We start from the raw sequence: 27,812 nt of genomic DNA on the forward strand, positions 1-27,812 counted from the left end.
AAATACATTTGCACCCACTAACAACTCTTAGGTTGGGTGTGCAAAGGGAGTCGGTGCTGCACTTCCATTCACTTTCAACAGAGGCAGAGGGCAGCAGAATGCTTTGTCCATCTAAAGTAGTCATCATGTGGGAGTTCCCCAGGCTGAACACTATATTTCTAGCTTGCCCCTAGGAATGTGCACTCCCTCCCTCCCCAGGGTAGATATGCCCATCCTCCCCTGATTGTGTCTTTAAGCACCCAAACCACTAACTGAACTTGCATCAGCTAGGCTGTAGCCAGGGCTCTGTCCCTCTATGCCATCAGTGCAGGCTCCAACTTGACATTTTTATATTAAATAAAAACTTTTTTAAGTCTATGCTAAGACCTTGCTACTCTACTGGCTCACTCCTAGCCACACAGCCTGTCTGATACTTGCCATTTTCCAGTTTCCATTTGTATGTACAGTGGATATAAAAAGTGTACACACCCCTGTTAAAATGCCAGGTTTTTGTGATATAAAAAAAAAAATGAGACCACAATAAATCATGTCAACACTTTTCCCACCTTTAATGTGACCTATAACCTGTGCAATTCAACTGAAAAACAAACAAATCTGTTAAGGGAAAAATATAAAAAATAAAAAATGTACTACACACTGGTTGCATAAGTGTGCACACCCTCAAACTAATACTTTTGTTGAAGCACTTTTTGATTTCATTACAGCATCCAGTCTTCTTGGGTAGGAGTCTATCAGCATGGCACATCTTGACTTGGCAAAATATGCCCACTCTTCCTTGCAAAAGCGCCCTAAATCTGTCAGATTGCGACGGCATCTCTTGTGCACTGCCTTCTTCAGGTCACCCCACAGATTTTCTATTGGATTTAGGTCTGGGCTCTGGCTGGCCCATTCCAAAACGTTAATTTTCTTCTGGTCAAACCATTCTTCTGTTGATTTGATGTATGCTTGGGGTCATTGTTGTGTTGAAAGGTGAAATTCCTCATCTTCAGCTTTCTAGCAGACGCTTGAAGGTTTTGGACCAAAAGTGACTGGTATTTGGAACTGTTCATAATTCCCTCCACTTTGACTAAAGCCCCAGTTCCAGCTGAAGAAAAGGAACCCCAAAACATGATACTGCCACCACCATGCTTCACCATGGGGATGGTGTTCTTTTGGTGATGCAAAGTGTTTTTGCACCAAATGCACCTTTTGGCATTGGGGCCAAAAGTTCAACCTTGGTCTCATCAGACCATAACACTTTTTCCCTCATGCTTTTGGAAGACTTGATGCATTGTTTTGCAAATTTTAGCTGGGCCTGAATGTTTTTTCTGTGTAAGAAAAGGCTTCTGTCTTGCAATCCTACCCCAGAATCCAGACATATGGAGAATACAGGAGATTGTTGTCACATGCAGTACACAACCAGTACTTGCCGGAAATTTCTGCAGCTCCTTCAATGTTGTTGTAGGTCTCTTGGCAGCCTCCCTGACCAGTTATTGTCTTGTCTTTTCATCAGTTTTGGAGGGACGTCCAGTTCTTTGCAACGTCACTGTTGTCCCATATTTTCTCCACTTTTTGATGACCGTCTTCACTGTGTTCCTTGGTACATCCAATGCTGTGGAAATTATTTTGTACCCTTCTCCTGACTGATACCTTTCAACAATGAGATCCCTTTGATGCTTTGTAAGCTCTCTGCAAACCATGGCTTTTGTTGTAGCAGGTAACTGAGTAAATGCCAGGAAAATCCCACTAGGCAGCTGAACTTTATTTGGGGTTAATCAGAGTCTCTTTAATTGATGGCAGGTGTGCACCCAAGAAGACTGAATGCTGTAAATAAATCAAAAGGTGCTTCAACAAGTATTAGTTTAAGGGTGTGCACACACAACAAAGTATAGTTTAAGGGTGTGCACACTTATGCAACCAGTGTATTGTACATTTTTTATCTTTTATAATTTTACCTAACAGATTTGTTTGTTTTTCAATTGAATTGTACAGGTTATAGGTCACATTAAAGGTGGGAAAAGTTTTGAAATGATTTATTGTGGTCTCATTTTCTATATCACAAAAAACAGGCATTTTAACAGGGGTGTGTACACTTTTTTATATCCACTGTATATATTTATACCTGGGTACTTTCTGAAAGAGCTGCAATCTTCCTTTAGAGGTGGAATTTTGGGTGTGAAGAGATGAGGAAGTGAAGCAATGGAAGGGGTACCAACCTGAAACTTCTTTGATGGTTACTTGAAAGCAAAGTAGATGACTTCTAATATAGTTTCTCCCAACCAAAGGTTATTCTTCACTTCTGCAAAGGATACTGCCAGCAAGCAGCCCTGTCCCTCCTCTCAAGCAGAGAAAGTGGTTTCCCCCAGTCTCCACTGAATAAAGTGTACTTCCTTATGTGCGCCATGACTGCCTACTGCCCTGCCCAGGAGATGTGAGCAGGCCATGCTCCATCACTCCTATCCCACCTTGCTTGGTTCCTCTAGTATCTGGGCCACTAACAGAATCCTGGTCACCTAGGCTGCAGTAAGAACTCCATCTCTCTGCATCATGGGCCAGGTAGCTAATTACTTTATATTAAGTATACAATAAGATCAATAAATGCTACAGCTAAACAAAAACAATGGGACACAATAAATAGAAATGTGTGCTTGTACTAAATGGAGACAGTGCAGTAAAGTTTTATTTTATTTATTTATTTAACATTTGTTTACCGTGAAAGTCCGACTTGGAACGAAGCCAATTTTCAGTGGAGGCCCAGGGAGAAATGCTCCAGACATGTCTTTGTGACGTGCGAGGAAACCAGAGCACCCAGGGGAAACGCACACAAATGCAGGGAGGACATGCAGATTCCGCACAGAAGGCACTCCGGATGAGAATCGAACCAGAGAACCTCTTGCTGTGAGGTGACAATGCTACCGCTGCACCACTTTGTCCAAATAACAAGAATATAGGGGACTTGCAGACATTGGACCCGACCCAGTTTGGCTTCGTCAAGGGCAGATCATGCCTTTTGAACTTGGTCGACTTCTTCGAAACAGTCACCAAGGCCATTGATGAGGGAAAAGCAGTCCATACAGCCTACCTTGACCTTGCAAAGGCCTTCGACACAATACCCCACTCGGGTATTGTAGAAAAACTTACCAGCTTAAATGTAAACCCATATGTCACAAGATGGGTTGCAAACTGGCTTAAGGACAGAACCCACAGGGTTAGAGAGTTGCTGGCGTTATGTCAGACTCCAAGCCGGTCACAAGTGGTGTCCCACAGGGCTCGGTCCTTGGCCCCCTATTGTTCGGCATCTACTTCTCAGAAGTACAGGCCAACATGGGAGGACTTTGGCTGACAAAGTTTGCAGATGACTGCAAACTGGGCGCCATAGTGGAAAGTGCATCGGACACGGATATCCTTCAGAAGGGACTCACGGAAACAGATAGCTGGTGCCAGAGCCATGGCCTGAAGTTAAACGCCAAAAAATGTATAGTCATACCCTTCGGGAAAAACAAGGTAACCCCAAGCTACCATATAGGTGGCAATCCACTAAGCACAGAAGAGGTTATCAGGGACCTGGGGACCCAGGTTGACAGTGGCCTTTCTTTTGACACTCACATTGCTAAAGTGGTTAGAAAGACCTTCTACATTGCCCACCTGATCATGAAGGGATTCACATCCAGATCTAGTGAGGTCATTGTTCATAGGTTCATAGGTTCATACTAGGCTATCTGCCCGAGGGCATTTACAAGCCTAGCCGATAGTTTTGTGGCTTACGCCACCCCTTTAGTATGGGGAACTATACCTATGTTCCCCTGTACTCTTCACTTATCAGACCAATGATCGAGTACAATGCCCCATTCGGGATGTATCTCACCCGACATCTGCAGCAATTGGAGAGACCCCAAAAGTTCCTCAACAAAAGGATAAAGGGACTCCAAAATCTGTCATATGCTGCCAGATTGAAGAAACTCCGGCTCTATTCAGTTGCATACCGTCTGCTCAGAGGTGACATGTGCCTGACATACAAGGCCATGTCCAACCCGGAATTAATGGACATGCTCCACCTCAAAAAATCCAAATCCTCCAAAACCACTAGAGCAAGCGACTTAAACCTTAGCACGGATATAAATAGGACGTGCTGGAGGGATAGATTTATCACTCAGAGACTCCCTATGCTGTGGAATAAAATCCCGATCCATGTGAGGCAGAGCACCTCGCTGGCTCTGTTCAAGAGAAATCTTGACCTGTGGATGGGAGATCGTAGGTTTATCCCAGGAATCATCTCTGTGTCACTGCTGGACAGAGGCACAACAAACTAATGGGCACAGTATTTTTTCATATAAGGGGTGGCGTAAGCCACAAAAATTTGGGCTAGGCTTATAAATGCCTTAGGGCAGATAGCCTAGTATAAACCTATGAACCTATAAGAAAGTAGTGCAATAACCCTTTGGTATAATATGCAGATAAAACTTACACAAAAAAATTAGAATATCCCTGCCAGAAAGAACTGCATTCAATGTAGGCAGGCACCTATACAGGGAAAAAATAAAATCTTTCTGCTTTTCCCTCTTCTGACATTCACTTCATTCTACTCAGGTTGAGAGGCAGCCTATCACAGCACTCAATTTAAGGCAGAAAGCTAACCTTAAAGGCTGATGCCAAACCATTACACACACAGGCACCCATACAATGCTCATGCATAAACACACACAAACATATGAGCAGTTTGGAGGACTGCCAATTTATCTGTGGCATATCTTTAGGGTGTAGAAGGAATACACTATACTTTTACTAATTACTCTTATTTAGTTATCTTAGAAGGCAAGATAACTTCCTTTGAAAGTAATTTTCTGGCAATACAGTCTGTATGACCAACATAAATATGAAGACATACACAAGATAAAGGAAACAACAGATTACTTACTCTCACAACCAGTATTAAGCATGCACAACACATGCACAAGACCCATGCATGATGCAAGAACCTGACAGAGCTACTGTTAGACCTCCACCAGACAGAAATAAATGAGAATAGGAACTGACAATACTTTTTTCACATTCTGAAAGGAATGTACTGTGGTTGGTGTATTTGTGGAAATGTAAAACTTTGCATGGCGCACATACTGAGTTTTGTGTGCATATGTTACTGCACAGTTAGTTCAACATTAATATGTTGTAAGCACTGGAGAGGACACAAAGGGTTTTATGGTTATGTACATGTTTGCTGGGTGATTAACTGTATGAGTGGGCTTGCAATTGATCTGTATTTGTAGGGTTACTGTGAATTTGTATGGAACAAGTTAAAAATAATATATTACTGTGGCCACCGATTTTAGTTTTTGCAGTCTCAGTCAAATATATGATGTGCAAAAGTAGTTATAACTGGTGTGTACAGTAGCAGGCTGTAGATTAAAGTGATATGAATCCGATGAATATGATCACAATTAGTCAGTAACCAGACTTTGTAGGGTTACTGTGCACATATGTGAACCATGTTAAACTCCATTACTGTGGCCATTAATTTATTTTACCCAAATGCTGGTGATGTACACTGTCAAATAGTTAGTGGGTATGGAGGTAGTCTGTAGATAAAAATTATATGATCACAATTAGTCATTGCTCTAGGTTTGGAGGGCTGCATTTATGTGAAAAGTTACAGTACACACTACAGTGACCATTTGATTAGGGCAAAAAGACCATAAGTATATGTAGTTAATAAAGTGGACCTTTTATTTGGTCACAATCTAACATCCAATGTGTACATAAAGAGATGTATGAAAGTAATTTAACTGTGATCAGACAACAATGGAGTCAATTTGCAGGGCCAGTAAATCAGTTTTGTGTGAAACAAGTTATGACACAATAATATTTATATTATATCACAATCACATATCTGAAGTACAGACAGTCAATTATGTGGCTATAACTGGCAGACATGTAGATAAAATTGCTGTCGAATCACACAACTTCACTGAGCTTGCTTTTTCAGGGATAGTGAAGTTTTCTGTTGAACAAAATAAAACGCTCTGCTGTAGTTACTATTTTTATCTGATCATATCAAATATTGGAGGGTATAAATAGTCAGACTGCAATAGGTGGGTATGAGATAGTCTGTGGATAAAAGTCACTGACCCTGGTTTTTGATCATGCATATCATTGCTGGAGCCTTCCTGTGTCCTGACAGAGTGCTCTTCAAACTATATGGAGATATACAGAGCTGAGTATATTTTTCTGGCACTTCAGAGTTGTGTACTGGTAATTGTTGTTTGACTAATTTTATATCATTGCTGGCTGACTTCAGAGTTGTGCACTGTTATTTTTGCTTCACTGTATAGTTTTCAGATCTCTGCTGAAGGTGTTGGTTTTCCCATACCCACCCTCCCTATTCCCGTGTTGTTTAAATTTGGAGGCTTTTGTAGTTGCTCGCCCCCCACTGTAGATTTGATTTGGGATAATCCCTCCAGTCCCATCTCTTTACCTCATTCTACCTAATAGACTCCTTCTGCACTTGTTTTTAGTCATTTTTAATTTAATTGCATTTTTTAAACTGTTTGGTCTAACATTGCTGCATACTCAAGTGTGCTAGCTTGTACTGCATTGGAATTGTTTTTACTGCTGGTAGTCTGGTAGTCTATAGGCCATTTTGGGACAATGTCTAGCTCTTTCAAGTCCCCCTGTATAAAACCCACTTTGGCGCAGTTTTTGCGCTTGTTACTACTAAGCCAAGCTCCTTATGGTCCTGCAGAGTGGTGCTAGCAGCAGAGAGGCTAAAAGAGTGACTGCTAACCTGATAAAAGTGTTTTTTTTTTCCTGCTACTACCTGGGTGACTGCCCGATCTAGCTAAACTGCAAGTATTTCTGCTTCTTGAACTGTTTTAAACTGTTTAAAGTTGTTTTTGCACCTGCACTTTTAAAGTTTGTCCTGTTTGTTGCATTTACGTGTTGAGGCTACACACTCAAGTGCGCTAGCCTGTGTTACATATTTATTGCATTTTCCTGCTGTTTGTTGCAAAAAAGAAAAAAAAAATGTTCCTTGTTTCCCGTCTTTCCTGACCTAGAGTAGTCCAAATACAGGCTTTGCTGTATTCTGGACTTTTGGAAAGTTCCTGTGTTGCCCATTTCCTTTCTTGGATAAAGGGAAGCTTCTTTGTTCACCAGTGGCAGTGGGGAGCTTGGAGCAGCCTATCTATCCTTGGAGGAGTGTTCCCAGCTCAAGAATATGGTAGTCTATTGGCCGTTTTGGGCCAATTTCTAGCTGTTTCAAGTCCCCCTGTATAAAACCTGCTTTAGCGCAGCTTTGCGCAATTTTGCGCATAGCGCAGCATCGGGCAGCGCCGCTTAATTGGGTTTAAACCATTCTCGGCTCCACAAAGTCTGCTCTTCACTTTTTCCCTTAGAACTGATCTAGTTCTCATAATAAACACCCTATTCCCACTCTAAAGCCTGGCACTTGCTCACTAAAGCAATTATATAAGTCAGCACTAAAAAACTAAAAGCACTACACCCTCACAAACTCCCCTTGAGTACTTTGTTCCCCATTGGCCCTTTTTTTCAATTATAAAGGAATTCCCAATACTATTCTAGCATGTCCAAAGGTCAGTTATCAATCTCCTCTCCGGTCCAGCTGGTGAATCTGGGAATCTTGAGGCAATGTTACAACTGCCTCATGTACACAGATAACCCTCTCCTCCTCCCAACAAATTGCAACACATGTGAGAGATGCAACCATATAGCCAAACTGGAGGCTAAGCTCTCTCAACTCAGTACTGGCGTAACCAGTCAGGAGGAGAAGGAAACCACACTCACTACAATTCCAGTCTCACATAGACCTACCATGACAGCAAACCAAACACATAAACACACAAAAACATACTCAAAGGTTCTAAATAAAAATCTGCCTAAGCAGCAGAGACCTCCAAAGCAGACACCCAAGCAACCGCTACCCCAAAACAAAACACGTGCAACACATAGCTCACAAAGCCAGTGTGCCGAATAGTCACAGCCTTTAAGGCTAAACAACACACCTGATACACTTGTAATAGGTGACTCTATCGTCAGGAACACTGACGTCCCGCTCACCAGGATGAACAAGGAGAAGGTCATGGTGAGCTGCCTGTCGGGCGCTAGGATCCGCCACATAACACAAGCACTCAGATCACTCCAAGGCAAGTACAAATATGACTCCGTCATTGTCCATGCTGGTGTGAATGACCTGAGACATACCTCCCTGGACTGCATGAAAAGAGACAGAGGAGCTCTCTGAGCATGTAGCCCAGGCCGGTATGACCCTGACCTTGAGTAGCATCTTACCCTCACCAAGAATGATGCCACAATATGAAGACAAGATGATCAATTTCAACAATTGGCTTAAGTATTGGTGTCATTCAAAGGAGATCCAATGCCTGTCTGCCTGGGATGACATGCTTGACAAGCCACGATGCTTCGGTAGGGACAGCATGCACCTGTCACCCCTGGGCTTTCGGATAGTGGCAAAGGCTCTTGCCACCCCCATAGTGCCTTTTTTTAGGCAAGGCTCAAAAGACAAACCCACCTCCATAGGTATCACAAGGGATAACAGTAATGCTACTCGATGCCAGAAGTCTAAACCTCAAGATGCATGCACTCGAAACTCTCCTTAGCATGGAGAACATCTGTGCAGTAACAGAAACCTGGTTCAAGGCTCCTGAGAGCACCCCAGCACTACCAGGTTATAACTCATACCATGTTTTTCAGCCCCAAAACTTGGACCGAACCACAAAAGGAGGGGCAGTATCAATATTCGTCAAAGATACCCACACCTCCAAGTTGGTGGCATAGCACGAAGCATCAGAGACTATCCATGTGCAACTAACAGTGGGTAAAAGCTGGCAAATTATAAAGTAGCAGGAGCTGACAACATGCCTTGTAAAACGCTGGCAAAACCAGGCAAAATGCAATGCAAAAGCCAATCCACCTAGAACTTAAAAAAAAGAAACAAGTAACTGCTGAGACTGCCTAAAATCTTTAGTCCTGCTCAAATAATACGCGACCTTGCCTGTGTACTAAAAGTGTTGCAAAATCAGACTCCTTAGAAGTAGTGGAGAAGCGAACAGATCTATGTCTGCCCTGGCCACTTGTCTTGTATCCACTTTCCATTTAGATGAGCTCCCCAAGCAGTGTCGAGGCATCTGTCGAAAAAATCTGATCGCACGCTGGCGAGACAGAGAGTCCCTTTTGTTTTGGTGATGCCTGAGCCCACCACACCTTTTCCTTTGAAGGCAAGGTTTTGATTTTGAATGACAGTGTCCAAATCTCAAGGTGCTGTGTCCATTCCATTATACCATTGCAGCTTCCATATATAGTTTGGGTGGTATTGGGAAGCACCAGAGAAAGATGCCATGAACCCCCTTGAATTGAAGGACCTGTCTTGCAGTCGCTCAGAGATGATGATATGAGATAGTTGGAAGTAAGAGTGAAGACTCTTTTGTTTGTTTGTCCGTTGTTTAAAGCCTCCTGCTCTGTAGTATTCAGTCTCACACACCCAGAAGCTTGAGGGGTTGAGAGGTACTAGACTAATAGGCTACAGAGCCACCCTACCTAGTATAACATACTCTTAGCATTCCAGATTCTGTCTGAGGTGTTTGAGAAGGAATCAGCCAATCAGGCGAGACGGAGTGCTCTGGATGCCTTGAGTAAGCTTGAAGCCTGATAAGAAGCCAGAAGAGCCAGAACCTTTGTGAATGCCAGGCAGTAGATAACATGAAGACTGATGATGAATGAAAATCTCCGTTCAAACCGCAGATACTTTCAGCCACCCATACTTATAGCACATGAAGGTAAGCTTCCTGAGAGATGCAAGCTTTGCTCATCCAGTTACCCTCATCAGATCCAGTTGCAGCAGCGAGCAACGGGTTGCCAGCGTCAACACCTTGAACTTGTTGATGTCAGATAAGTCCAAGGGATAGATAAATGTGTTAATTCCAAATCCATGTGTTCCCCTTCCTATAAACTGGGTTCTTTCTGGTACAATAAAATCGAGCCCCCCTTCTGACACAGGGACTGGCTGAATAGCCCCTATCTGGAGTAACTGAGAAACTTGCTTGTGAGCCATCTTTTTGAAGTGGGGGAGGGTGGCAGCAGGAAATTGTGAAAGGCATTGTGTGTGGAAGTACCCCAGCAACCGATGAATGATATCAATCACCCACTCTGAAAATGAAAATTAAATCCCAATTTTCTTTGAGCTCTTTCCACTTCTTCCCCAAAGGAGCTGCCAGACACCTCATTTGTGGCAGCTGAAGAGGCTGGAGTCATTGGTTCTGCTACAGGACTGACCCCTGCCCTCACCCTATCTGGAAGGTGGTGACCCTGGCCTAGGAGCTCCCACCCCTCCCTTACCTACCCCTGGAACTGGGAGACATAGCTCTAGGGGAACCACCCTTAGCTACCCTCACTGTCCCAGCACACCTATTTCCCTGGCCTAGACCTGACCTACTTTAAATTTTTACTGCTCTGCTCTTGCAAAGCTTTGTCCTTTATTTTCTGTAAAACTTTTTCCACAAACGGCCCAGGCACATCATCAGCTACATCAGGCTTTAAATCAGCACTGTAAATAACAAATCTTCCCATTTAAAGTGCCTTCATGGAGTGAAGAGTCTCTGCTAAAAAAAAAAAAAAAGTAGACGTATAAAGTGAGCTGGCGGAATCATCCACATCAGAATCAGAAAGGGAAGGTAGTCTTCCAGAAGAGCTAAAGCCCTGGCTGTTCACTGAACACTGTTCAAAACTATCAAACTCTGTCGGACTCGCGAACAGGTGGGGCATAGAACCTCTATCCCTGAGCCTAAATCTCTGGCGATTTAGGCATAAGGTTTCTAGGCACATCTGGCTTCACTGTTTTGTCCTTGCGCTGCGAAATGAAGCCTCTTGGCCTAATCTCTAAAGCAAGGTATAATTACAGAAGGAGGTCTCTACCAGAGAGGGAAACAGAGGAAGAACAGTTGTCTGCCTGGCCCCAAATCTGCACAAAGGCGGCCTGCCTGAACAAAGCCCTGTAAATTTCATCTGCCTGACTGAATGTATGATACATCCCTATCAAAACTGAGCAAAATACAGTTAAACCGCTTTCTGACATCGGTTACTCACCCCTAGACTTCACTGTTTTGTTCCCCAACGGAATTCGCCTTAACTCAACTGAGCATGAAACTCCGGTTTGGAGAAATCTCAGAGCATGCTTAACACTAAAATAGCACATAGAGCCTCCTCTTAACCTGAAATGGTTAAATAAAGCAACGTAGTACCCAACCAACAACGCGTCAAGGTAAAGTATGACTAAACAAGGTAACATAATATTCGGAATCCCTAAGCGCTGCAATTGTTCCACAAAGAATACGGAAAGGCGACTTTTCTGACATCCAAGTAAATACTGAGGCAAGAAAAACCAAAATGTTCCCAACTTACTACTTTAGCCTCTATCTTATTCGTCTGAACAGAAAATCGAAAAACTCAGAACGCCAACCTGCACTCGCAGAAAAATGAAAGACCATGCGACTAGGGCAAAAAAGACAGGAAAAATGACGCCGTCATGCGATAGTAAGGCGTCGCATCGACGCCAGCGTCTAAGGCCGGCGTCAACGCCAGCCTTATACTCTGTGGTATTCGGGTCACTGGGACGCGACTGCACCCACTGTCAGAAACATCTGCCTTCCAGTTTATAGCCTGCTACAGACCACCCTCCCAAATCCAGGAATGCCACTCGGCCTTCCTGAAAACACTGGAAAATATGAAGGTCTCTCCAAACACCATTATATCGGGCGACTTCAACTACCCTAACATAGACTGAGAGCATTACTCTAGCTCCAACACCCTAGCCCGAAGGTTCCTAGAATTTATAAACTCAAATGCTACGGAACACCTTGTTGCCACTCCCACAAGAGGGGAAAACATACTGGGCCTGATCATCACCAACATGGGGACTCTATGCTCCAGACCAGAAGTGTATCCCTCACTGGTAAGATCAGACCATAAACTAATCTCACTAGATATTTACATCCCGACACCAGCCCCTGCCCAGAAAACCACAGTGAAAAACCTCTCTAAAGCAAATTTCACACTCCTCAAAACTGAGTTGGAATCCTTCAAAGCCCCCGGGCCTGTGGAAAATACGGCCCAGACCGCAGAATCCTTTATAAACGCATTCTATGAACACCTTCAGGAATGCATGGATCATGCAATCCCAAATAAAACCAAGACCCAATCCTCCAAAGTTAGGCGTCCTGTCTGGTGGACCCCAGCCATAAACAAACTATACAATAGAAGGAGGAAGCTACTACATGATAGAGCAAAATCCCAAAAAGGGAGGGCATCTCTGATTAGTATTAGCAAAAAACTACAGGCACTCATAAAATCGTCTAAGACCAGGTTCGAGAGAAAAACTGCACAGGACACTAAGGATAATCACAAGGCTTTCTTTTGTTATGTTAGGAACCTGGGTGGGAATTCCCAGATATGCTAAGAATTAGTCCAAAATGACAAAAAATACACCAAACCCACAGACATTGCCAACATCCTAGCGGACAGGTTCAGCACAAACTTCTCTCCCCACCCTTCCAAACCAAAAGGGCAAATATCTATCCCAGCAGAGTTCTGCCCCCCTGACATCTCAGATGCTCAGGTAAGAGCCGCCCTCTCCAAAGCAAAAAACACAGCATCAATGGGACCAGATGGTGTTCCAGGCTGCATCCTACATGAACTCTAAGAAGAACTAAACCCAAACATAAAACTACTGTTCAGTCTCAGCCTTACTACAGGATATGTACCCAAAGAGTGGCATACAGCAACAGTGGTCCCTCTCCACAAAGGTGGTGCCTCAATGGATCCTGGAAACTATCGCCCCATAAGCCTGACTAGCTTGGTCTGCAAAGCTATGGAAAGGATCATCATGGACCTCATAAATAAAGATATTGGGGACCTACAGACACTGGATCCTACCCAGTTTGGCTTTTTTAAGGGCAGATCCTGCCTCTTAAACCTGGTTGATTTCTTTGAAACAGTCACCAAGGCCATTGACGAGGGGAAGGTGGTCCACACAGCCTACCTGGACCTTGCAAAAGCCTTTGATACAATACCCCACTCGGGCATTATAGATAAGCTCACCAGCTTAAATATAAACTCCTATGTCACTAGATGGGTTGCAAACTGGCTCAAGGACAGAACCCACATGGTTAGAATTGCTGGAGCCATGTCAGACTCCAAACCAGTTACAAGTGGAGTCCCACAAGGCTCAGTCCTGGGACCTCTCTTGTTCGGTATATATTTCTCGGAGGTACAGGCTAATACGGAAGGACTGTGGCTGACCAAGTTCGCAGATGACTGCAAACTGGGCGCCATAATCGACTCTCCAGCCGACACAAGCATCCTACAAAAGGGCCTCATAGAAACAGACAACTGATGCCAGACCCATGGCCTCATGCTAAATGCCAAAAAGTGTATAGTCATCCCCTTTGGCAAAAACAAAGTGCCCACAAATTACCACATAGGTGGTAATCCGTTAAGTACGGAAGAAGTAATTAGGGACCTGGAGACCCAAGTTGATAGCAATCTCTCATTTGGCAACCACGTGGCCAAAGTGGTTAGAAAAACATTTTATATAGCCCACCTAATCATGAAGGAATTCACATCTAGATCAGGGGAGGTCATCGTGCCTCTTTACTCATCCCTCATCAGGCCTATAATTGAGTACAATGCCCCTTTTGGGATGTACCTTACCAGACACCTGCAGCAATTGGAAAGACCCCAAAAGTACCTCACCAAGAGGATCAAAGGGCTCAAACAGATGCCATATGCTGCCGGTTAAAGAAACTCCAGCTCTAGTCAGTGGCATACCGCCTGCTCAGAGGCGATCTGTGCCAGACGTATAAAGCCATGTCCAACCCAGAATTAATGGACATGCTGCACCTCAGAAAATCCAAATCCCATCGAGCTACACGCTCGAGAGACTTGAACCTCAGCACTGAAATAAATAGGACATGCTGGAGGGACAGATTCATAACCCAGAGGTTCCCTTCACTCTGGAATAAAATCCCAGTCCAGGTTAGGCAGAGTCCCTCATTGACTCTCTTCAAGAGGAATCTTGATGAGTGGATGGGAGATACTAGGTGTACCCCGGGTATCACTTCTGTGTCACTGTTAGACAGAGGCACAGTATACTAACCTCGAAAAAGGGCATAGCAAAATTTATTTAAAATGGGGGGCGAAAGCCAAACACACTCTGGCTAGGCTTATAAATGCCCTAGGGCAGATAGCCTAGTATGAACCTATGAACTGCTGTTTTAGCTACTTTTCTGTATATATATATATATATATATATAAATGTATATATATATATATATATATATATATATATATATATATATATATATATATATATATATATAAAAATACCTTTCCTGTAACTAGTGTAGTCCAGATTCAGATTTGCTGTATCCAGGACTGTGTGTAAACTTCTGAGCCCCCACAAGCTTTCTGTGTTGGAGGGAAGCCTTCTTGCTTATCAGTGGGAGTGGTAAGCACTAGGTAACCTATCTACCACATAAGGAGTGGTTCTGGCCCAGAAATTGTAGTTATTGGCCGTTTGGGCAGTTTTTCCATCTCTGTCAACTTTCTGATTTAAAAGCCCGCATTTGCACTCGTTTCCCCCCTTTCCTGTAACTAGTTTAGTCCAGATACAGATTCTTAGTTTTAGCACTTGAATTTGCTTATTCGTGATCAGCATTTGTTCAGAACTTGTAAGCACTAAATAACCTACTAATTACTACAGCACTCAACCTTCCTCATTACCTAGAGGAAAACAGTTTTGGTACTTGCTTTCCTCACTTGCTTAGAGAAAAACAGTTCTTGTACTCACTTTCCTCACTTATCTAGAGGAAAATCGTTTTTCACTCAGGCATGTCCAAGGGTCAGCTCCCAGTGTTCTCTCCTGTCTATCTGATGAATCTGGGCATTAGGCAACGTAGAAATTGCCTCATGTACACAGACAACCCTCTCCTCCTACCACCCAATACTACAACCTATGAGAGATGCACTTATCTAGCCAAACTGGAGGTAAAGCTCTCTCCAATCAAGGCTGAACGTGACAGTCAAGAGGAGAAGGTAAACACTTCCACTACACCACACTCATCACAGTCTCACTAAATTTACACCACCAAAATCCACACATAGAAATACAAAAACATTCGCGGAGGCTCTCAATAATAATCTGCTCAAGCAACAGAGACCTCCAAAGCAGAAATGCAAGCAACCTCCACCCCCAACACAACCCAAATGACACATAGCCTGCAGACTCAGTGTGCCACAGCCAATAAGGCAAAACAACGTACCCAACACACTAGTCATAGGTGACTCTATAGTCAGGCACAATGATGTCCCACTCACCAGGCTAAAGGAGGAGAAGGTTACTCTCAGCTGCCTGTCGGGTGCCAGGATCCGCCACACACACTCAGGTCACTCCACAACAAGTACAAATATGACTCTGTCATTGTCCATGTTGGTGTGAACGACCTGAGATGTACCTCCCTGGACTACATGAAAAGAGACTTGGAAGAGCTCTCTGATCTTGTAGCCCAGTCAGGTATGACCCTAGCCCCAAGTAGCATTCTGCCATCACCCACAATGATGTCGCAGTGCATGGATAAAATGACTGACTTCAACAATTGGCTAAGCTTCTGGTGCCATTCTAAAGGGATCCAGCATCTGTCTGCCTGGGATGACACAGTCAACAGACCACAATGCTTTGCCAGAGATGGCCTGCACCTGTCACCCCTGGGATTCCGGATACTGGCTAAGGTTCTTGCCGGCCCTATAGTGCCTTTTTTAGGCAAGGTTCAAATGACAAATTCACCACCATAACAGGAACAGCCAAGCAAAAACTGAGGGTGATGCTACTCAATGCTAAAAGTCTAAATCTCAAAATGCACTCACTCGAGGCACTCCTTAAAATGGAGAACATTGATATCTTTGCAGTGACTGAGACCTGGTTCAAGGCTCCAGAGAGCACCCCTGCACTACCAGGCTATAACTAATACCACACCTTTCAGCCATGTAACCTAGACCAGAACACCAAAGGCGGAGGTGTGTCTATATTCATTAAGGATAACCACACCTCCAGGCTACTTGCTCAGCATAATGCAGCCGAGGTTATTCAAGTGCAACTAACTCTGGAAAAAACTGCAATCCAAATTGTAGCTTGCTACAGAACACACACCATGCCCCAGGATTCCCACTCCTCTTTTCTTGATGTACTGGAAAAATATTAGGGTTTAGCCAAACACCCTAATAATGGGCGATTTCAACTACTCCACCATTAACTGGGAAAACTACTCATGTACCAACTCCTTCGCTCAATGCTTTCTGGAATTCATACACTCCAATGCCCTGGATCAACTTATCCACACCCCCACCAGGGGCAACAATATCCTAAATCTAGTCATTATTAACATGAGTGACCGGTGTTCCACACATGGTCAACATCTCAATGGTCCGATCTGACCATAAGCTAATTACCCTAGATATCCACATCCTGCCCCCACCACTCATTAAGGAAACCATGGCAAAAAATTTCTCCAAAGCCAACTTCATGCTTCTTAAGACAGAAGTGGTGAATGGACAATATAGTTACAACTACTGAATCCTACACAATTGCATTTTATAAGCACTTAAAAGAGTGCATGGATCGTGTTATCTCAAACAGAACCAAGATGCTATCCTCCAAAAAAAGGAAGCCAATCTGGTGGCCCCCTGCCATAAACAAACTGTACAACAGAAGGAAGAAACTAACTGTTGCAAAAGAGAGTAAAATCCCATGAGTGGAGGAGCTCCCTGGTCAGCCTCAGTAAGAAGCTGCGATCCCTGATAAAATCCTCCAAAGCTAGTTACGAAAACAAAATCGCCACAGATTCTAAAGACAACCACAAAGCATTCTATAGCTATGTCAAGAATCTGAATGACAACACTCAGATCTGCTCTGAGTTACAGCACAATGGCACTAAATATATAGACCCAACTGATATTGCCAACATCCTGGCAGAAGTGCTAACTTTACCCCCCTCTCACCACCTAAAGAGCCCATCTCTATACCAGAAGAATGCAAAGTTCCTGTAATCACGGCTGTGCAGGTAAAAACCACACACTCCAAAGCCAAGAACACAGCATCCATGGGACCAGACAACATCCCAGGCTGCGTTCTACATGAACTACAGAACAAACTGGCACCCCACCTAAGTACCAAGTTCAATCGTAGCCTCACCTCAGGCTTTGTGCCTGCTGAATGGTGCACAGAGACGGTTATCCCACTCCACAAGGGGGGAGCCACCACGGACCCCGGGAACTACCGCCCCATTAACTTGATGAGCCTGGTCTGAAAGGCCATGGAATGTATCATTATGGAACTTATAAACAAAGACATTGGTAATCTCCAAACTCTGGACCACACCCAGTTCAGGTTTGTAAAAGGCAGATCATGTCTCCTAAACCTGATAGATTTCTTTGAAGCAGTCACCAAAGCCGTAGACAAGGGTAAGGTGGTTCACACAGCCTATCTAGATCTTGCCAAGGCTGTCAACACCATCCCCCACTCTGGAATTATAGAATAAACTCACTAAATTAGGTATAAATCCCTGTGTCACAAGATGGGTTACCAACTGGCTCACTGACAGAACCCACACTGTGAAAGTAGCAGACTCCAAATCTGACTTCAGACCAGTGACAAGTGGAGTACCACAGGGTTCAGTCCTGGGTCCTCTCCTGTTTTGTATATACTTCTCTGAAGTACAGGCTAAAAGAGAAGGTCTTTGGCTAATGAAGTTCACAGATGACTGCATACTAGGAGCCATAATCGAAACTCCTAATGATGTGGACATCTTACAAAAGGGCCTCACTGAGACAGATGCCTGGTGTCAAAGCCATGGCCTCAAGCTCAATGCCAAAAAGTGCATTGTCATCCCCTTTAGTAAAATCTCTGTACCCATGAACTACAACATAGGCGGTAGTACACTTAACACTGAAAGTGTAATAAGAGACCTTGGGACACAGGTGGACAGTAGTCTCGCCTTTGATAATCACATCGCCATAGTAGTCAGGAAATCCTTCTACGTGGCACACCTCATCACAAAATGTTTCTCATCCAGAAAAAAAGAGGTCATTGTTCCCCTCTACTCATCACTCATTAGCCCCATTATAGAGTACAACGCCCCTTTTGGTATGTACCTCACAAGACATCTACAACAATTGGAAAGGCCACAGAAATACCTCACAAAAAGAGGATTATCAGCCTCAAAACAAATGACCTACGCAGACCGTCTCAAAAAACTCCAGCTTTACTCCATCGCATATCACTTACTCAGAGGTGATCTCTGCCTAACGTACAAGGTTATGTCAAACCCAGAGCTGTTGGACATGCTCCACTTAAAGAAATCTCAATCTCTCCGAGCTTCATGCTCTAGGGACCTAAACCTTGTCACCACAATAAACAAAACATGCCGGAGGGATAGATTCCTGTCCCAGAGACTTCCCATACTCTGGAATAAACTACCTATCTATATCAAACAAAGATCCTCATTAGCACTCTTCAAGAAAAATCTTGATGATTGGATGGGAAATAGGAAATTCACCCCGGGGATCACCTCTGTGGCTCTGCTCGACAGTGGCACAGGAAAATAATTTTCTTGGGTGGCAAAAGCCAGGGTACCTTTTTGGCTGGGCTTGTATAGGCCCCAGGGCCGATAGCCTAGCACCTACCTATGAACCTATGCACACTGATCTGGCTTTGCAGGGCTACTGTGCATTTGTGTGGAGTATTAGTTATATATCTTTATCATTGTCATTATTTTTATTAGATCACAAACATCTGATGTATACTTAGGCAGTAAAATTGCCATAACTTGCATGTATGCAGACAGTCTATGAATCAAAATGATTGGCCATGCTGTTACTTTATCACATTTAGAGAGTCACAGACTTTTCTATATAAGGCTACTGTGCATTCATATAAGACACATTTGAAAAATCTTAGACAATTTGTGTTTTATTTCAGCAGAAACATTTGAGTTGCACACTGGCAAAGTGACTATAATTGGTGGGTAGGAAGATGAGGACTGACCCTGTTGTTATATGTCACAATATGGTCACTGTGCTAGCTTTTCAGGTCTACTGTGCATAAGAAACAATTAAATGTATTACTTTGGCCATTATTTTCTATTTAATCATAATGAAACATCTCAAGTTTACATAAAACAGCCATAACTGATAGGTGTACATACAGTCTGTGAATAAAAATGACACAGCCTACTCTGTTTCAATTACTTCCTACTCGGGCTTTGTATGGCTAGTATGTAGTTCTGTGAACAAAGTTATAACTGTGGCAATTGGAGTTTTTATTACACCACAATTACATATCTAATTTGCTATAATTGGTGAGCATGGAGTGAGGTTGTAGATGAAACTGACTTACACTGCTATAAATTGGCCATAAGGCAGTAACTCATCTGGAACTTTTTAACTACAGTTCATCTGTGTAAAACACGCTGATATACAATACTAGTTTTTTTTTATTTATTTATTTAACATTTGTTGACCGGGAAAGTCCGACTAGGTTCCACAGATCCTGTTTTCAGCGGAGGCCCAGGGAGAAATGCTCCAGAAGCATGTCTTTAGAATGTGGGAAGAAACCGGAGTACCCAGAAGGAACCCATGCGAACGCAGGGAGAACATGCAAACTCCACACAAAAGGCACCCCAGCCGAGAATCGAACCGGAGAACCTCTTGCTGTGAGACGACAGCATTAACCGCTGTACCACTGCGCCGCCCTATAGTCTATAGTGCTATAGTCTTTAATTAATGAACAAACTGAAACATTTTATGGGTACAGTCAAACTAGCTATCAATCTGTATGCATGCAGGCAGTCTGTGGGTGAAAATTACCCTGCTGTCATTTTATCATAGATTGCTGTTGATCTGCCATTGAAGAAGGTTTGCGTACCACAAGCTGAAATAGATTACACCTGTGAAGGTAGTGTACACAGTCAAACAGATAAGACTGGTGCAAAGGTAGTAAATAAAAAAGAATGACTCCTGTTTTTCTTTTTGTCTAATCATTACCTTTTAGCTAAATTCACGAAACCAGCTTGCAAACAGATAGGTAACAATGTAAATGCTACAATGTGTGACAATTTGAGAATATTCCAAAGTATGCTGCCTGCTCAAATTATAATTTTGCAGCAAAGGCCTCTTCTACAGATAAAGGAATTCCTTAGCTCTGTGGTTTCATTCCTGTAAAAAATATAATCTAGGCTAGCAAAGTGTATAAAAACTGAGTCTAATAGTACTTCTCTTCTGCTTTTAGTTATAACCTCAAATATGACTGTAGACTAGCCTCATTATCTTGGCTAAAAGAAGTCAACTAGCTGAAAGGAACTCCCACATACCTCTCAACCTTTTACAGCAATAAATTTGGACAAAGCCATAAATAAAAGTGGGGCAAAGGACTAAAATAGGGACAATTTTTAAATATTGCTCTTACAAACTTAGAAAGTTGATAAGATAACAGGATTTACATTAGCATGAATTTTCTGAAGGATATGAAATCGGAAATTCAAATGTCTGTCATTATTTTCTTTTTTTTTTTCAAATTGAACTTTATTAAATTCCGTTTCATATACACAAAAAAAAAAACAGAACATAACACAAGAAGATGCAGATTAACATAAGTGTTCATAAAGAAGATAACATAGAAAAGCAATTCTTACCTACGATATGTACAAAGTGCTGCTTTGGGCAAACCCCTATGAAAAATAATTGGATTATATTTTAAAAAATTTCAAATAGAAAATTCACTAAAGCTAGACAATACTGACTGTGATTACAATTACATATTTTTAGATCAGAGAAGATAAGCATAAATGCATTGTTCTGAGCCACACACCAAAAAGGCAAAATGAGAGGGAAAGGAAAATTTCCTAGGACACATAATAGGAATAGGTTCATAGGTTCATACTAGGCTATCTGCCCTAGGGCATTTATAAGCCTAGCCAGAGTGTGTTTGGCTTTCGCCACCCATTTTAAATTAATTTTGCTATGCCCTTTTTCGAGGTTAGTATACTGTGCCTCTGTCTTAGAGGTACCCACCATCAGTACAGAAAAAGGAATTTAATTATCAGACAAAAGTTCAAATAGGGCATTCCAGAACTTCTATAAATAGATGCGTTTCTTTCTTGGGACTTTTTATTAAAAATTTTTATGAGGTTATATATGTGACCGCCATGTTCCTGAAGCCACTCCATGACATCTTAGTACAATCTGACCCGGAGGCTCCCTTCACTCTGGAATAAAATAGTCCAGGTTAGGCAGAGTCCCTCATTGACTCTCTTTGGGGGGAATCTTGATGAGTGGATGGGAGATCGTAGGTTTACCCCGGGTATCACTTCTGTGTCACTGTTAGACAGAGGCACAGTATACTAACCTCAAAAAAGGACATAGCAAAAGACAATCTAAGTTCCCTTATTTCACGCAGAATTATGATATATTTTTTGGACAAATTTAGGGTATCACGTAATTTTGCGGGTGATAAATCCCTAAACTTATGGATATCCCAAATGGTAAAATCTTTGATTTGAGGGTAACTGGATAAATTAATCATATTTCTATTCAACATGAGATTAGGGTTTAGATGAATAGGCTGTGAAAGGAGGAGCACTTTTTCCAAATTAACAGATTTGACTAGTTCCTGAAAAGATTTTATTTTTTCCTTTAGTATATGATGCAATTTTGATTTCTTAAGAAATAATGGGTCTATAAAGGGAAGAGCTTTGGGGTTAAGGTTGTTGTCTAAAACGTGATTAAACCACATATTAACCCAGAGAGGGGATCGCAAACGGGCATTTAGTTTGTAATTAGCAATTTTAATTAGTCAATTAGCATGTAAAATTCTGTAATAAATTTGTAGGACTGGCATGCCAAGACCCCCCCCCTTATCTTTTGGAAGTGTAAGTCTTATGTAGGATACCCTGACTACTTTTGGATACCATATAAATTTCGCAAATGCCTTGTGAATTTTTGAGAAAAAAATATTGGAAATGGATGAGAGAGATGCATGGAAGAAATATAGAATCTCTGGGAGGATATTCATCTTAATAATGGATGTTTTAGAAAGTATAGGGAGTTTCAGCTGTTGCCATCTAGACATATCTTGGGATATAGTTGACCATAATTTCGTTAAATTGGAATGTAGTACAGAAGGTGTGGCATGGTCATAACTAATTCCTAGATATTTGAAGGAATATACTATGTGAAATGGAGAGTCTATAAAAACATTCTCTTTATGAGCTAGGGAATTAATTGGGAAGATACAAGATGTATCTTGATTAACCTTATAATCCGATAAGTATATAAAGGTATTCAGGGTTGTGATTATCTTCTTAGTGTCTGATATGGGGTTTTCACAATATAGGTTCAAGTCATCAGCAAATGTGGTCAGACTTATTTTGGTATGTAATATTTTGGGTATTGAATGATATGTTTTCTGCAGCAAGAGTAGAAATAATGGTTCTAAGTACGGTTAAAAAGAAGGGGAGAAAGGGGGCATCCCTGTTGGGTTGCAATAGAAAATTTTATTGGCAACGAATACTTCTTGTTGATATATAGGCATGTAAAGGCACTGTTACATAAAATTTTAATAGTATTAATACAATTTAAATGTATATCATAATGTACCAAAACTGTGAATAGAAATTCCCAGTTAACCCTATCAAGTGCTTTACAAGCATCCAAAATCATGGCATATCTTGGATTTTTGTCTTTCTTAGTAATGTTGATTATGGTCTCGAAGGTTAATGTGTTATCCCATGTATGTCTATTGGGCATGAAACCTGCTTGATCATTAGAAATGAGGGAGGGGATTACTTTTTTAAGCCTTTCAGCTAATATAGAAGATAGGATTTTGATATCAATATTCATTACAGAGATTGGCCTGTAGTTGTTAAGGTTTGATTTGTCCAGGTTATTTTTGGGGATTAGAATAGTCTTGGAGTGATTGATATATAGATCCAATATCCTATTACTAGAAACAGAGTTAAATAGTTTTAGTAAAATGGGAGCTAATGAGTCGTTAAATGATTTATAAAAGTCTGGGGGGTAGCCATCAGGGCCTGGGGCTTTCCCTGATTTGAGGTCATCAATGGCATCTATTATTTCTGACCGAGTCAAAGTGGTCTGTCATTATTTTCTAACTTCAGACTTTAATGATTTGCCACTAATTTGCTAGAAAACCACAATTTTATGAGAAACGGACAAAAAATTTGAAGCAAAAATCTGGACATTCTGCGAAAATTTGTACAGTTGAGAGGTATGATTACTCCCTCTATCTTGAACCATGACTTATTTTATTTTGACAGTGTAGCCTGCATTTGTTAGCTTGCATTTCCAAATGCTGCCTTGCATTCAGTTGCATGCATGTAGATGTTCCTTTTGTTTTTTTTTGTCTGGTGCCATGTTCAGGATTGTAAAAGGCTACATTCCCCAGGGTATGTTTGTTTGGTTAAGATAAAGAAAGACTCTGTTAGCACCCAGGGCCTTTTGGGATGACACAATTTGTGCTTCAGACATTTTTGCCTGCTTTATGCAGATCCCCAGTTGCTAAGGACTTTATAGCCACTGTTACAGATCAAAATACATAGTTGGAATATCATATGTTTTGAACTTTATAGCTATGTCTTGCTATTTTAGGTGTTCCATTATTTTGATATGTGTGTGTCTGTGTGTGTGTGTGTGTGTGTGTGTGTGTGTGTGTGTGTGTGTGTGAGTGTGTGTGTGTGTGTGTGTTGCACAGTGCAGTTGTATATGGTACACTTACCCATAACAGTAGATGTTCGAATTCCTCACTGCTAGAGTTGCCTATGGGTTGTATCTTGTCTAAGACATTGCAACTGGTCAATTTCAAAAGCTCCAGATCCCTTCATCAGATCCAGCCCTGACTGCTGATTGACCAGCCTTGAAGAAGGAAACTCAGAGGTCAAGGTGCAAAATCTTCATTGCTTTCTTGCCTACTAGGTAAGTAGCAGCATACTCATCCTGAACTATCTACAAAGGAATAACTCAGCAAACTCAGCACATCACTAAGGGGATGGTGGGTGGGTGTGGCTACTGCAGCAGTGAGGAATTCTAACCTCTACTGTCATGGATAAGTATGTAAGCCGCGGTGGTGCAGCGGTAGCATTGTTGCCTCACAGCAAGAGGTTCTCCTGTTCGATTCTTAGCTGGAGCACCTTCTGTGTGGAGTCTGCATGTCCTCCCCGCGGTCGAGTGGCGTTCAAAAGACATGCGTAGAATGGGCGTCAAGCTGGCACCACGGCACCCATAAAAAATCTACTGCCAATCATTAGCAGACCGGAGTTCTGTTGTGGAGACCCCTAACCAGGAAAAGCCAAAAGAAGAACAAACAAACAACTGTCATGGATAAATATAACTTGCACAACTGTACCAAGTTTATCACTCCCTCTGTTGCAGTAGCTTATGCATAGATTATCATACCTTATTCAACTTGGGAAGAAAAAGAAAATGGATCCAAGATTCCCTCGAGAATGTCCCAAAAAATATCAGTCTTTGATCTAAAACAATCCAGAATGTAATTCCTTGTAGAGGTATATACAGAAGACCAGATAACTGTTTATAGAAAGCTTCTAGAATCTACCCTTTCCAACAGTGTGTGTGTGTGTGTGTGTGTGTGTGTGTGTGTGTGTGTGTGTGTGTGTGTGTGTGTGTGTGTGTGTGTGTGTGTGTGTGCACACCTTAGTGCCATCTGAAAATGATTCATCTTGGTGGTTATAACAAAAGGCAAGACCAGGAACAACCACCTGGAAAATATCTGTTTACATGGGTTGCCCATCAGTCGCAACATAAGAAATGCAATTGGCTTTTCTAAAGGACTTGGTTCTGTCAAGATAGTACCCGAGTTGCCTATGTATTTCAAAGTAGAAGAAATTCTTTCTCCATAGTTCTTGAGGGTTAGAATAGAACACTGTGAAATTGATGGCCTGATTCAAAGAAACTCTGAAATTGCTTATGGCATGAATGAGGGATTTGTTCTTAATGATACTCTATCCCTCAAAAAAAAAAAAAAGACCGTATAGATTTTACTCAGCAAGACAGCTTGCAACTGGGGTACTAATCTTACAGATGTCAAAGCAAAGAAAAGAATATTTTTGTATATATGTATGTAATGAAAGTACGGGTGTGTAAGAACTTACCATAACAGTCAATATCCCACTTACCACTGTTGCAGAATTCCTTACGATTACTATTACGATATCCTGCCAATGATAGTCATATGTCTAGCCAACATACCAAAGCCTGGCCCCTTCCATGCTCCTCACATCAGATTATGTCTTATGTCTGAAGGCATAAGGTATACAAGTGATATAAAATCTCAGAATCCTCAAAACTGAATTGCCTGAGAAAAACTGGAGCAGCAGCATAAGTGGCACAAAAGAACATGGCATATGTACATCAAGAAAAAGGAAAAGAAGTTCCCTCTGCCAGAGGAGAAGAGTAAAAAACCTAACAGGGAAAAGGATGGAGGAATGTAATACTGCAACAGTGATAAGTAAGACATCTATTGTTATGGCAAGTTCTTACAACTGTACTAGGTCCTTCCTTAATCACTGTTAAAGCATTTCTTACTATTGGGAGAGTACTAAAGTTACTGAAGAGAATGGGAGGAGGAAGAAGGAACTGAAGATCCCTCAAAAAACATGGAGGATAGACCTACCAAAAGCTGCTATGGCCCTTAAATGCAGCCAGCTAACAGGGTTTAGTAAAAGTATGCACAGAAGACCAAAGTAGCAGCTTCCAGGATGGATCTAGTATCAAAACCCTTTAAAAAGGCTCCTAAAGAGGCAACAGCCATAGTAAAATGAAAGAACAGAAGAAGGAAGCAGTTTCTCGTAAAAAGAATAACAAAGGGAAATGGCTTTTGAAATCCAAGAAGAATGGTTGCTTGGAGACTGCCAAACGTAACTTCTTGCCCTGTAAAGAAACAAAAAGCTGCTCAAATGTTCTAATATCTTTAGTCTTGTCTACATAGTATCTAAGCTGTCTGTGCAAATTCAAAGAATTGAAAATCCTCTCACCTTTGTTTTGAGAAAGAAAAAGCAATAATTCACAGCCTTAGGAATAAATACAGGATTAGCTCCAAGAGACACCCTCTGTCTCTGTGGAAGACTAATAAAGAAATGGCCATAAGAGCCTGAAGCTCAGAATCTCGCTCTTGGCTGAAGTTAGAGCCACTAATTAGATAGTTTTCCAGGTATACAATTTCACAGTAAAAGAGGTTGCTGGTTTCAAAGGTGTCTGGGTCTGCTTTTCAAGAACATATTTGGGACCCAAGGAGGAGGAATGGGTTTTCTTGGAGGCCTAATGTGAAAGATGCCTTTTAGAAACCGTTTGACTTCATGATCTAGAAGAAAGTGGCGGATCCAGAGGCAGACAGGCACTGATGGCTGACAAGTGAGCGTTAACAGAAAAATATGGAAACCAGAAATGAGCAACTCACTAGAAAGAACAGTTTGGAAACCCCACAGAAATAGGGTCCTTTTCATTGTTGTAAAACCAAATAGAAAATCTCTTCCATTTAACTACATAAGATATTCAATTATTGGGGTTTCTTGGCTCCGGTAAAATCCAAAACATGCCCTCATAAAAGGTGGTACTGAAAAGGAGTCAAAAGAGTGTCAGCTGTAGGGAAGAAGATGAGAGTGAATGACAGAGTGCCTTTGGTCCATCCTGTGTGGTAACTTGTGAAGACTGCCCCTGTTTAAGTGAAAGAGAATGGGGAAACAATGCTGCCTGGGCCTAAAGGGAGTTACCAACAAGATTCTGCTGGGCTGTCCAATGTAATCTTGTGAAAAACCTTTGGCAACAGAGGAAGAAGGGAAAATGCATACAGGAACATCCCTCTCCAAGAGAAAGATACAGTGTCCAGTTTCCAAGCCAGAGGACTTGGCACTCTGGAGCAGAACTTGTTGAGTTGTCTGTTCTGAGTGGAGGCAAATAAATCCACAGGAGTAGTACCCCAATGATGAACAATGTCCCGGAAAACCTTCATATGCAACATCCACATGTGAGGATCTGCCCTGGATCTGCCCAAACTGTCTTCTACTACATTCTTTTCTGAGGGAATGTATACTGCCTGAAGAATCAGCTGGTGTTGAATGGCAAAATCCCATGCTGTCACGACTAGTCTGCAAAGGCAGTATAGTATGTCTTTGTCTTCCTCCTTGCCTATTTATGTACCATATAACAGTAGTGTTTTCCATAAACACCCTGAAGACCAAAGGTAATGCAGGGCCGGAACACCCAAAATAAAGGTCTTCATTTCCTTGATACTGATGTGTTCTGTCACCTCCTGGGGAAACCAAACTCCCTCGACCCTGATGTTGTTGGAACAGGCCCTCGACCCTGATGCTGCTGGAACAGGCCCCCCAGGCTAGGTCTTGAAGTATCTGTATATAGTTCCTGAGTGGGGTGAGGAACCAGAAATGAAAGGCCTGGATTCAGGGATATCTTTTGATGCAACAAATAAAATTCCTTCCTTATGCAAGGCAAGAGAGGAAGAATGAAGTTGAGGGGATGGCAATGTTGAAGCCAAAGCCTTCAAATACCACTGGAACTTCCTCATTTGGAGTCTGGCAAAGGGAACCATAGGGATAGTGGACACCATGAACCCCAGAGCTCTTAGAAAAGGTACTGAAAGAAGGTAGTCCAAGACAGGACCTTGGGAAGAGGAAAAAAAGCTGTCATAGTAAGGGTTTGAATTCTGTAGC

General features: G+C 42.1%; 1 protein-coding gene across 4 annotated transcripts in view; it reads right to left on the minus strand.

The window, feature by feature from the left end:
* Positions 1-27,812, minus strand: part of OLAH (oleoyl-ACP hydrolase) — an 891,885-nt gene that overhangs the window by 655,402 nt on the left and 208,671 nt on the right. Inside the window, exon 1 of one of the 4 annotated variants that reach the window (XM_044067519.1) lies at positions 20,745-20,771. The exons of the other annotated variants lie outside the window; for them this stretch is intronic. The gene's annotated coding sequence lies outside the window, so the exon portion shown is untranslated. Of the gene's footprint in view, positions 1-20,744; positions 20,772-27,812 lie in introns of those variants that run through there. 4 annotated transcript variants of the gene reach the window in all.

Source organism: Protopterus annectens, chromosome 3.part1 (assembly GCF_019279795.1).
Source record: "Protopterus annectens isolate FY-2018-M chromosome 3.part1, PAN1.0, whole genome shotgun sequence".
In the NCBI taxonomy this organism is placed as follows: domain Eukaryota; kingdom Metazoa; phylum Chordata; order Ceratodontiformes; family Protopteridae; genus Protopterus; species Protopterus annectens.